General features: G+C 36.7%; 1 long non-coding RNA gene across 1 annotated transcript; it reads right to left on the bottom strand.

Annotated features, from left to right (window-relative positions):
- Nucleotides 1-775: 775 nt before the first annotated feature.
- On the bottom strand, nt 776-2,755 carry LOC136245818 (uncharacterized). The gene is made up of 4 exons (XR_010696142.1): nt 2,557-2,755; nt 1,102-1,193; nt 979-1,047; nt 776-921 (listed from the first exon to the last, which is right to left on the bottom strand). It is a non-coding gene; the product is annotated as an uncharacterized lncRNA (long non-coding RNA).
- Between the last annotated feature and the right edge of the window lie 7,826 nt (nt 2,756-10,581).

The raw sequence follows: 10,581 nt of genomic DNA, 5'->3' as shown, positions 1-10,581 counted from the left end.
TAAGAAAAAACAGAAAAGAATTGGTTTGCCATTTTGTAACCTTCCCTACAGGCTTTGTAGTACAAAAAAATTTAAATGGTTCTCTGATAGACCATTTACCTGGTGACAGTACCAAAGTCATGGCTGATGCACAATGCAACAAGTTCACAAGACATGAATCAGGAGTGCCGGTGATTACATGGATGCTGGACAATGTGTCACACACTACTCATTGTGAACAAAAATCATAGCATGCAGGGCACACTAAAGTGTATGCATGCGTATAACCTAAATACAATAACTAAATACAGTGTCAGTATTACTACTAGTAGCTACTAGAGTCAGTTTGTGACATCTAGATCTAAGACTTGCTAGATACACATACACATTTTGGTAGCTAACTATAGGACTGTTAGCTATCACTTGAATTGCATACCAAACTATTAACGCTGGAGTGTGTTCACGCTTTGGACAGAGTGGTCTTTGGTGATATATCACTATACCTAACTGTTATCAATAGTTCACTACAAAAAAAGAATTGATTTCCTTACCTTTAAGAAACTGTGGAAAGGTATGGAAATGTCAGATTTCCACAATATTATTTACCTTTCCTTTCATCAGGAATGATCACATTTCCACAACTTTCCTGAAAGGATTCAGCTGTCTTTTTGATCTTTCCTTACCACTTAAAGTCTAGGAAACGTCGTTTTTCCCAACAGTAAATGCAAGGAAATGTCACATTTTTTACCCTCGTCCCACCCCTATATTCTGTATTAATTGGTTTGAATACTTCAATTTTAAATCAACAAAAGGTCATCCATCCATACACAAAAATGCAACATAGTCAAAGTACAATAAATGTCTATCTTGGGTGTTCATCAATACATTCTTTATGACAAACTTTATCAATGGCAGACTTCTTGCCCGAATGTTTTCTGTGTACTGTAAATGAAAAAAAAAAGATGTAATGCCAAAACATTGTACAGTACAATTAAATACCTGTTAGTATTGTAACTTTTTCCAAACAATGTTTCACCTCTTAAAGTCTTATCCTTCTAATAGTCATATCTAAAAAATGTATATATATTACTCTATTATAGAATTATCCTTCAAGAAACTCACCAGGAAATAATCCATCTAGATGTCAAACTAGCTTGTCCTGGGCAGCGATCAATACCTGAATAATCATGCTGAATGGTCCAATGCAGAGAATGCTATTGAAAAGAAGATACGCATGTGAACTACTGCTGGTAATAGAAAAACACATCACAATACCAGTACAAAATACTTTACAGCTGTATGAAGTGATGAATTAGGAGTTCTTGTATTTTGATAGCATGTTGTTATAACACCTTGCTTCCATAGTCAACCTAGTATATGTGACCATCTTCATGAAAACCTACCTAGTTGGTATGATTTCTAAAGTTCTTTTGGTTTTCTTGGGATTGAAAATTTTAATAAAACATAAACTGAGTATGAATACATAAGCATAGAACTGCATACAGTAGTACTATACAAAAGCAGCCTAAATTACCTGCCTCTTTAACACTGGACCACAGTAGCGCAACTTTTTTGCGTAGGCTAATGGCAACAGGGATACACTTATCTGATGTGTAGTAAACAATGATGTTTATGCAAAGGCTCAGATTTTGAAGCCACCTTGTGAATGTTTAGTTGGATTATGATATAAATAGCTGCTATTTTCATGTCATTGTACACACAAGTAATCAAGCCGAATGTCACACCACGGTGAATAGTATGCAAAACTATACATCAGCATCATTTACATTAGTTGCTACATTTACATTTGGCTTAATTTCTTTATGCTATATTTTTGCTAATTATCTAATGCGAAACCAAAAATACAATAGGGAAATAAGACAACAATGGGTAAATACCAAAGTCAGTCAGTCAGTCAGTCAGTCAGTCAGTCAGTCAGTCAGTCAGTCAGTCAGTCAGTCAGTCAGTCAGTCAGTCAGTCAGTCAGTCAGTCAGTCAGTCAGTCAGTCAGTCAGTCAGTCAGTCAGTAAGACGTTTTGAATCAATGTCAGTTGGTTTATTAGAGTAGGCTAATGATCAATAGCTAGTAAATAAAACATTGTTTAATGTTCAGTAAAAACTTGGTTATGGCACACTGACCTAAGTAATGTTATGATTAATATTTTTGAGAAGGAAAGGCAAAATACGAGAGAGAAAAATGTAGGACTTCTATGTTTGATCCCTATCTCATTATCATTACAGTGATTTGTACCTTCATGTGACATACTATGGATGTTCTTTTAAACTATTACCAGTATCCAACACAGCATAATTGCAATATTTGGAGTGATTTTGTTGTGACAATTCAGTGTTTAAAATAAGACCTTAAAATTGATAAGGGGAAAGTAGACTGTCTGGAAGACTCGAGCATAAATCGAATGGCCACAGGTTCAAGCTGCCAAAGTCCAGTCATCAAATTTTTCTCCTTTTCAAATACACTTAAAATAAAATCTTTAACCAGGTGTCCTACAGACCTTCAACACTTGTACTGTAAAGCCGTAATAAATGAATATTGTATTATAAAATAAAATTCATTACCTTCTAGGAATCAATAAAACACATCCTGATTAGCTAACAGACCATATCCTGACCTCCTGGCAGACTCCTGTAAGCATTTTGAGCATTAATCAGATGGCTGCAGGTTTGAGGCTGCCCAGGTCTAGTCATGGATTTGTTCTCCATTCTCCATCTTTTCAAACATGCTTATGTAACAACCTAAAACAGGCTGTAGGATCAGGTGTCCTACAGACCTTCAGCAATTGTGCTGTAAAGTCTTAATAAATAAAAATAAATAAAATAATATTATGTTATAAAATAAAATTCATTACCTTCTAGGAATCAATAAAAGGCATTCTGATTAGCTAACAGACCAAACAATTACCCAAGTCTGATGTCATGAGCTACATTATGTGGTTTTTATTAGTGAAGATATCAACACAACAATATGTTATCATCTTTGTAACTGTTCATAATTTGATTGTGCCTGTATGACTTGTAGCCAATACATGGGTTAGTTAAGGTGATACTAATAAGAGGGAGGTATAAACGACCTTCCTTCCATTGGTACTTGTTACTCCCAGAATATGTCATGACTACATAACTAGTGTCTTATTGGCTAGGTCAAGGAGTTGTTGGCTTGACTGAGACTCAGGAGCAGATCCAGTGGGTGGTGCTTTGGGGGCGGAAACCCTCCCCCATCACTTTTAGGCATTACTTGATCAATATGCTGAGAATCAAAATGAAATTTTGTCTTAGTATAATTATATGATCACTAATAATACAAATACTCATAAACCCACCTTATAAACATCTTTCCAAACTATTATCACTGGATTTATGCTTAAAGTTTATACAACAAGGACCCAGATCAGCATTGGAAATGTACAAGATTGAGATGCAGTCACCTAACTACTCTAATAGAACATTCAGTGAATGCATATAGTTGGCTCTGTAAATTTTTCCAAATCTGCCTGCACCTATACATACAATAAAGTCATTGTTCCATTTAAAAGGCTTGATTCATCTACTGGTGTAGTTATAATGTATGGCAATAATTAATTCAGGCACACAATTTCCATTGAAAATGCTCTCAGGTTCAATCTTGTATCATTCAAATTTCAGCATTTTTCACTTTCAATATTATTATTCTAACATGCACATATTGTTGTGCAATTGTGAGAGGGTACATCATGTGCTTGGTTGTCTGTACATACCCAAACTTTTCCATTAACAAAATCTTAAGAGAGCCATACCTATAATATAAGGCATTATATAAAATATCTACAGGAAAAAAATGAATTTTATGTGGAAATGTCTCTAAATTGCAGTATTTTAACATCTATTTTTCAAAAGTTTCCTGGAGGAGCATGTCCCCAGATCCCTCTAGTTCAAGCATGTGAAGCATGCTGGGAGGTGTGCTTTGCACACCTCCACCCAAGAGATTGAACTTTGAATTAGCCCTTCCTTTATAAATTGTAACTGGGCCTGCACAAAAATAGGGCATGTGGGCACATGATTTTTACCTACTTTTTCAAACTTTCATCCCTCATAATGTTTTGTACCATTATGCTATGGCAATGCAATTTTCAACTCTTAGTACGAATGTAATTGGCTTTATGATACAAGTTACAGAATGCAAATATTCTGTTCCGGTACTGAGATATGACCTGTAGAGTAACGGGGTGTAGTTTGTGCCCACATGCCCTGTTTTTGCAGGCCTGGTCACAATTCTATATCCACTCCTGAGACTGTACAGTTGAACACATCTTATGAACACATGATCTGTGTATATTTTTGTAACATCTACTAACTTCCTGATTGTAGTTGGAAACCATATTAAGTTGATTGCATACATCAGAGTGTCTTCATTACAAATCAAGAACTATACAAAAAGCACCTCTGCAACCAAAGTAGTCACTATGAAAAATATGGATGATTTCCGTTACGAAAGGAAACCATCACATGCTACCATTAAATTGACACCTTTCACTGTCAGTTAAGATGAATGGGGCACAAAGGAGGACACTGGTTAGTCAATGAAGAATGCATTGTACGTACTGAGGTATTCCAATAGGTACGTATCCAGCAGAATCAATGTCAAGCAGCGAAAAATCAAGCCCGTAGCCTTAGCTTTTATCGAGTTAGACCTGTCCAAAAGCATCAGTCAGTTTCTCAGTCAGTTGCTAGAAAAGAATGTTTGAATTATTTTTAAATTTTATAGCAACTTGTTGAAAGTTATTCAGGTTGGCCTGAAGGTTTGGTTTTACCTAACCAATACCACTACATCATCGTCAGACATAGGTGAGGCTGGCTTTTGTGCGATTTTTTCATGTGCCATGCCCAAACCTTTCTGGCCCCTACTATACTGCTGTTTGATAATGATACGAAAATACATTATTGAGTCATCTGTTAGTTTTTTTGCTGTTCTAAAGAACATAATACTGTGAACAGTTACAAAGATGATAACATATCGTTGACATATTCACTACACTAAAAACCATATGTGACCGGATTTGCGAAAAAGGTACCTTTTTCACACACAAAATTTGACCCATTTTTTGACCTTTGAAGCTTCATAACATTTTGATCATTATGGCATATAATTGCATGTAATTTCAATGAATGTAGCTACAGTATCTAGCTACAGTTTGTGACTAAGAGCAGGTTAGTTAGTATAAGGAGTCAAGTGTTGCATCATTTTGTTTGCTGTGTACCTTTTTGCAAATCCGATCACATATAATGTAGCTAGCTCATGACATCAGGTTTGGGTAATGTTTTGGTCTGTTAGCTAATCAGAATGTGTTTTATTGATTCCTAGAAGGTAATGAATTATATTTTATAATACAATTATAAGATCTTATAAAGATTTGTTTACAAATACTTGTTCAATGGCTTGAGACTTCTGAACTACATAAAACCCACAAACACTACTGAGCATAATATGATTTAACTAGGATAGATATATGTGAGGAATTTATTTTTGTCCTTAAAAGGTATCCTTATTTAGAGGGTATAAGTAGTGTATAATGTATTGTTGGTTTGCAACCTAGACAGATATCTTCCATGAAGTGGGTGCCTGCATTCAGTAGTGCCATTTTAAGTAGGGATTTTATCACAAACTGAATTCTGCAATAATGCAGGGAGATACTAAAGAAGGAGAACAACAGCTAATTTTGAATCTGCTTTGGAAACAGAAATTATAAATTTTTTACTCATTTTGTCTTTTTCTTTGTTTTATTATTGTTTTATTCTCAGTTAGTCTGTGTGACAGATAACTAACAATAATTTAATTTACAGTAGTCCCTCATTTATTTGACCACCATTACCTGAAGCAGTTGTTCTGTCAGAATCAAGGGCTGTACTACTATAGTATTTCAACTTCAACATCCTAACATGTACACTTGCCTGATAGGAATAACAACTTGGATGGTACCAGTTATGAATGTATAGTACATATGTTGTACATTTCCAACCATAAAATGTCACTTTCCCAAGAACCACAAGATTGATTTCAAAATCTGCTAAGTAACACTTATCCAAAAAGTCAACCAGTTATGGCATCTTTTAACATGATATTTATTGTACACAACTTACCAGTAAGCAAAACAAACAACTATATACAAGCACAATATGGTTTACATGGTGACACGTCATAGAACTTAATATTTACAATGACAGCACTTAATCTTCATGACTACTAGATTTCTCACTGATGTGGACACCATGAACAGAACATTAATTGATTTATTTATATACATGAAACATTGATTAAAGTAAATATCAACAATACTGAGGTTATGTTGCAGAAATAAATGGACATCATACATTCCCCATCTCTTTTACAGTGGCCACCGCCTACTGGAGCCTCGACTGGACTGGACATCACATTGCTGGACCAAAATTCAATTACTTTGTGAGCAGGAAATAGCAGCATAATTCTGATGTACTCAAGGTATTATCCACATCAATAATGATTATTAAATGAAATAATACAAGTGGCTCACTAATGCGTGTCAACATCAGCCAGTCTCAAATAATTCAAATAAGTTATATAGTCCTGCTTCCTTCACCTCTTAAAATGATATTCATAATTGAAAAATACTCTCATTTGTTTGTTGAGGTGTTGTCTCAATTTTTGAACACGCCCACCATCAAATGAGTCAACTTAGTTGTAAATACTTTTTAGGCTACATGCTTCATTAACAAGTTCTAGAATCTCATAGACTGCATAAATGACTGATTCTCGGTTCTTCACAACTCAGTTCCTCAGATGACAAAACAAACTGATTACATGTGGCCAGATTAAAGGAGAGAAAGTCAAATCGCTCATGAGTTACAATGGCGGATCCAGGATAGGGCATTTGGGGCAAATGCCCCCCCCCTCCCTCTCACCTTGTGGAAGAGCCAGCCATACTTCTGATTAAAATACTAAACTTTATGTCAGGCCAAGATCAGTTTATAAAGCACATGAAAATATGCACACTTTATTAGCACAATTACAGATTCACCTGAAACCAAAGTAAACCAAAGCCAAACTAACTCTGAAATTGTTACCCAACACTGACCTTCATGCGTACAAAGCGCCTCTAAGAATATTAAATTTTATAGTGTTGCTGATGTTTAAGACATTCAGAGCCTTTTACACAGCTTGTAAGACTTCACAACCATCTGCAAAGGCCAAAATGACAAAAATCAACAGCGAGACACAACTAAGAGGTGATTATTTGCTGCTTCAAAAATGTAACTGAATCTGGCTCTCCCCAACCACCTAATACATAGCCTGTTTGTGCCCCTCCCCTTGCCAGCTCCTGGATCCGCCCCAGAGTTAGCAAATCTGCAGTGGCTTTTACTAGCCTGCATCAGTTTCACAGGACCGCAGTGGACCAGCAGCTTTCTTTCTCATAGCCATGACTCTAAGCTGTGACGGTACTTCTAAAGTAGTAACCTGTCAATACTTTCTTGACAATAGAATACAAAAGACATCTCAATTATCAAAAATTTCAAACTTCACAGCATGAGTTAGTCCATACAACCCTGTAGAATTGACTGAAACTTGGAAATAATGCTGATAGCTATGCTCAGAAAATAAGTAGGCTTACTAGCTACTGCATGTCAACACCAGCCAGTCTCGAAATGATTCTGCTTTCGTGTTCCCAGCCTTGAAATTCACGTTTCAAAACTCCAGCTCTCTTAACAGTTCACAAACGCTCTCATTACTTGTCGAGTTGTTGTATCAATTCTTGAACACGCCCACCATCAAACGAGTTGTAAAATCTTCTTAGACTGGCTCCTTCTTTTAACAACAAGTTATATATTCGTAGACTGATTAATATCATAGCTCTTCACTCGAGTCAGTTTTTCAGGTTTACAAAGAGATCGCATGGGGCCAGATTAAAAGGAATACCACGTGATCGAGTCAACAAATCCGCAGCGGCCCTCACTAGATCGTAGCGGCTTCAAGGGACTGCAGCGGATATCAAAGGACCGCAACGGCTTTCACAAGGCCGCAGTGGAGTGTCCTTCTCGGCCACCATAATAAATTGTTGCGCATTATATGAATTTAGAAAATACGCAGCGCAATTTATAAACTGCGCAAATTCACAATACAATAAAAAATAATATACAATTACTTGTACCAGCAGAGCTCTTCGACTTGAACCTGTCCTAAGGCATTGTAGGATATAATCTCTTCCACCACACCACGTTCGTACCTAGCTGAGAGTGAGCATGCGCAATGCTATAAAGCGCATTAATTGAAAGAACTTGTGTAGCTGTGCACGTGCTACGTAGCTGATGGTATTGAGCAAACTACGTAAGGATGTAGATCTTTTTCCATTGTGAGTTAAGCATACATGGTAACTCTCGAGTGGTCGTCTCTGGGGGCATTGCTCGAGCTCGCTCGAGCATCTACTCTAGAGTTACTCTAGAGGGATTCTTAACATTGATTTTGTATTGGAATTCGAGCGTGATACGAGCAGTATACTGTCACCCGCATGCGAGTGCGACGTTGCATTAAATCAGTACCGTAGAAAAACTGCTATAAAACGCGACCGCCATATCCGATTGCCTTACAATTTGGCACACAGAAGGGGGATACAAAGGCGCATCGCTGTACCAACTTTGGCAGGAATACGATAAATGGGCAAAGAGGTATGAGCGATTATTCACGAAAAATAACGCCAATATATTGTCACGCCTACAGGGTAAACCGTATATGGGAAGAAGCTGAAAATCGGTCGATAAATAGGTTAACTATTGAACCTCAAGCCTTTTGTGGTTTGAAAGAAATCGAGCTAAAAACCAGGAAGATAGAACGAAAAAACCAACAGTGTGTAACAATTATGATAAATCGAGATTAACTAATAAAAACGAAGTGGATATTTAGCCGGTCACCGGTCACGGTGCAAATATTTATTTAGCCGGTCGTTTGTTGGGAAGTGTCACCTATAACTCTAGTATCAAACACACTAGTTGTATGAAGGTAAGTTTTTGGGTGAGCTCGCCTCGAACTCACCCAAAAACTTACCTTCATACAGGCAGTGAAAGTCATCATTACGTTTAACAGGCAAACGTCAGGTTAGCGTTAGGGTTAGGGTCGGGTTCAGCTTTGGTTTCTTCTTCACTGGTATGGTTAGACTATATAGTATTTTATATTTATAACATTAAATAGTACAAAAACAAGAGAAGTAGCCAGCAAGCACTGGTGGTACAGTGGTAGAGCGTTGGTACTCTAAACCTGAATGTGTCGGTTCGAGTCTAGGTCACGTCACACTTTTTTCTTCGTTTCTTAAACCTTTTTGTGACACGATTTTTTCTAAGTTTTTTTTTTATTGCAATGATCGGCTAAATATCAACAGCCAATAAAAAACGACTGCTTGCCACGCCTACCAGATAAATCGCTTGGGGTAATGCTTTGAAAATCGCTGTATAGATGGAGTAATCATCTTAGAAAGGATCATCAATGGTGTAGAAGAATCAGACATAAAGCCACGGAGTTATAACACGAAATCCAACTTGGTGTAGCAAGTGCAAGATCGAGATACTCTAATAGAGCAGTCATCCTAATAGAGCAGTCACCCTGAAGAGAATTCAAGAGATCAGCTAGAAACAAGTAACCTGTATAGAGATCAGCTACAAAGAAACCACCATGTAGAGAGTTCAGCTGCAAACAAACCACACGTAGAGAGTTCAGCTACAAACAAAATTTAACAAATCACCCTGTAGAGAGATCAGCTAGAAGAAATATCCTCTTAGAGAGTTCAGCTACAAACAAATCACCGTGTAGAAAGATCAGCTAGAAGAAGTCACCTTGTAGAGAGTTCAGTTACAAAGAAACCACTATGTAGAGAGTTCAGCTACAAACTAGTGACCTTGTAGAGACATCATCTAGAAGAAGTTACCTTGTAGAGAGTTCAGTTACAAAGAAACCACCATGTAGAGAATTCAGCTACAAACTAGTGACCCTGTAGAGACATCAGCTTGAAGAAATTACCTTGTATAGAGTCCAGCTACAAAGAAACCATTCTGTAAAAAGCTCAGTTGCAAACAAATCACCAATATACAGAATTCAGCTATAAACAAATCACCCTGTAGAGAGATCAGTTAGAAGAAGTTACCTTGTAGATAGTTCAGCTACAAAGAAACCATTCTGTAAAGAACTCAGCTGCAAACAAATCACCATGTACAGAATTCAGCTACAAACAAATTACCCTGTAGAGAAATCAGCTAGAAGACGTTACTTTGTAGATAGTTCAGCAATACAAACAAATCACCCTGTAGAGAGATCAGCTAGCAGAAGTTACCTTGTAGATCAGTCAGCTACAAACAATTCACTACGTAGAGAGAGAAGCTAGAAGAAGTCACCTTGTAGAGTTTCATTTACAAAGAAACCACCATGGAGAGTTCTGTAATAAATATATTTATTATATATATATAATTTGTACATTAATTTTACTGATAAAATCAGAAATATTTAAAGTACATCTGCTTCATCTTTTCTTCTTCCTGTGGTAAAGAAAAAAAAAGACAGGTTAAAAAAGTCCCAAAGCTGGCCTATTGGGGGTA

The sequence above is a fragment of the Dysidea avara genome, chromosome 2, assembly GCF_963678975.1.
Source record: "Dysidea avara chromosome 2, odDysAvar1.4, whole genome shotgun sequence".
Taxonomy (NCBI): domain Eukaryota; kingdom Metazoa; phylum Porifera; class Demospongiae; order Dictyoceratida; family Dysideidae; genus Dysidea; species Dysidea avara.
Note: the sequence above shows the minus strand (reverse complement) of the source record. Positions and strands in the feature narration are given on the sequence as shown.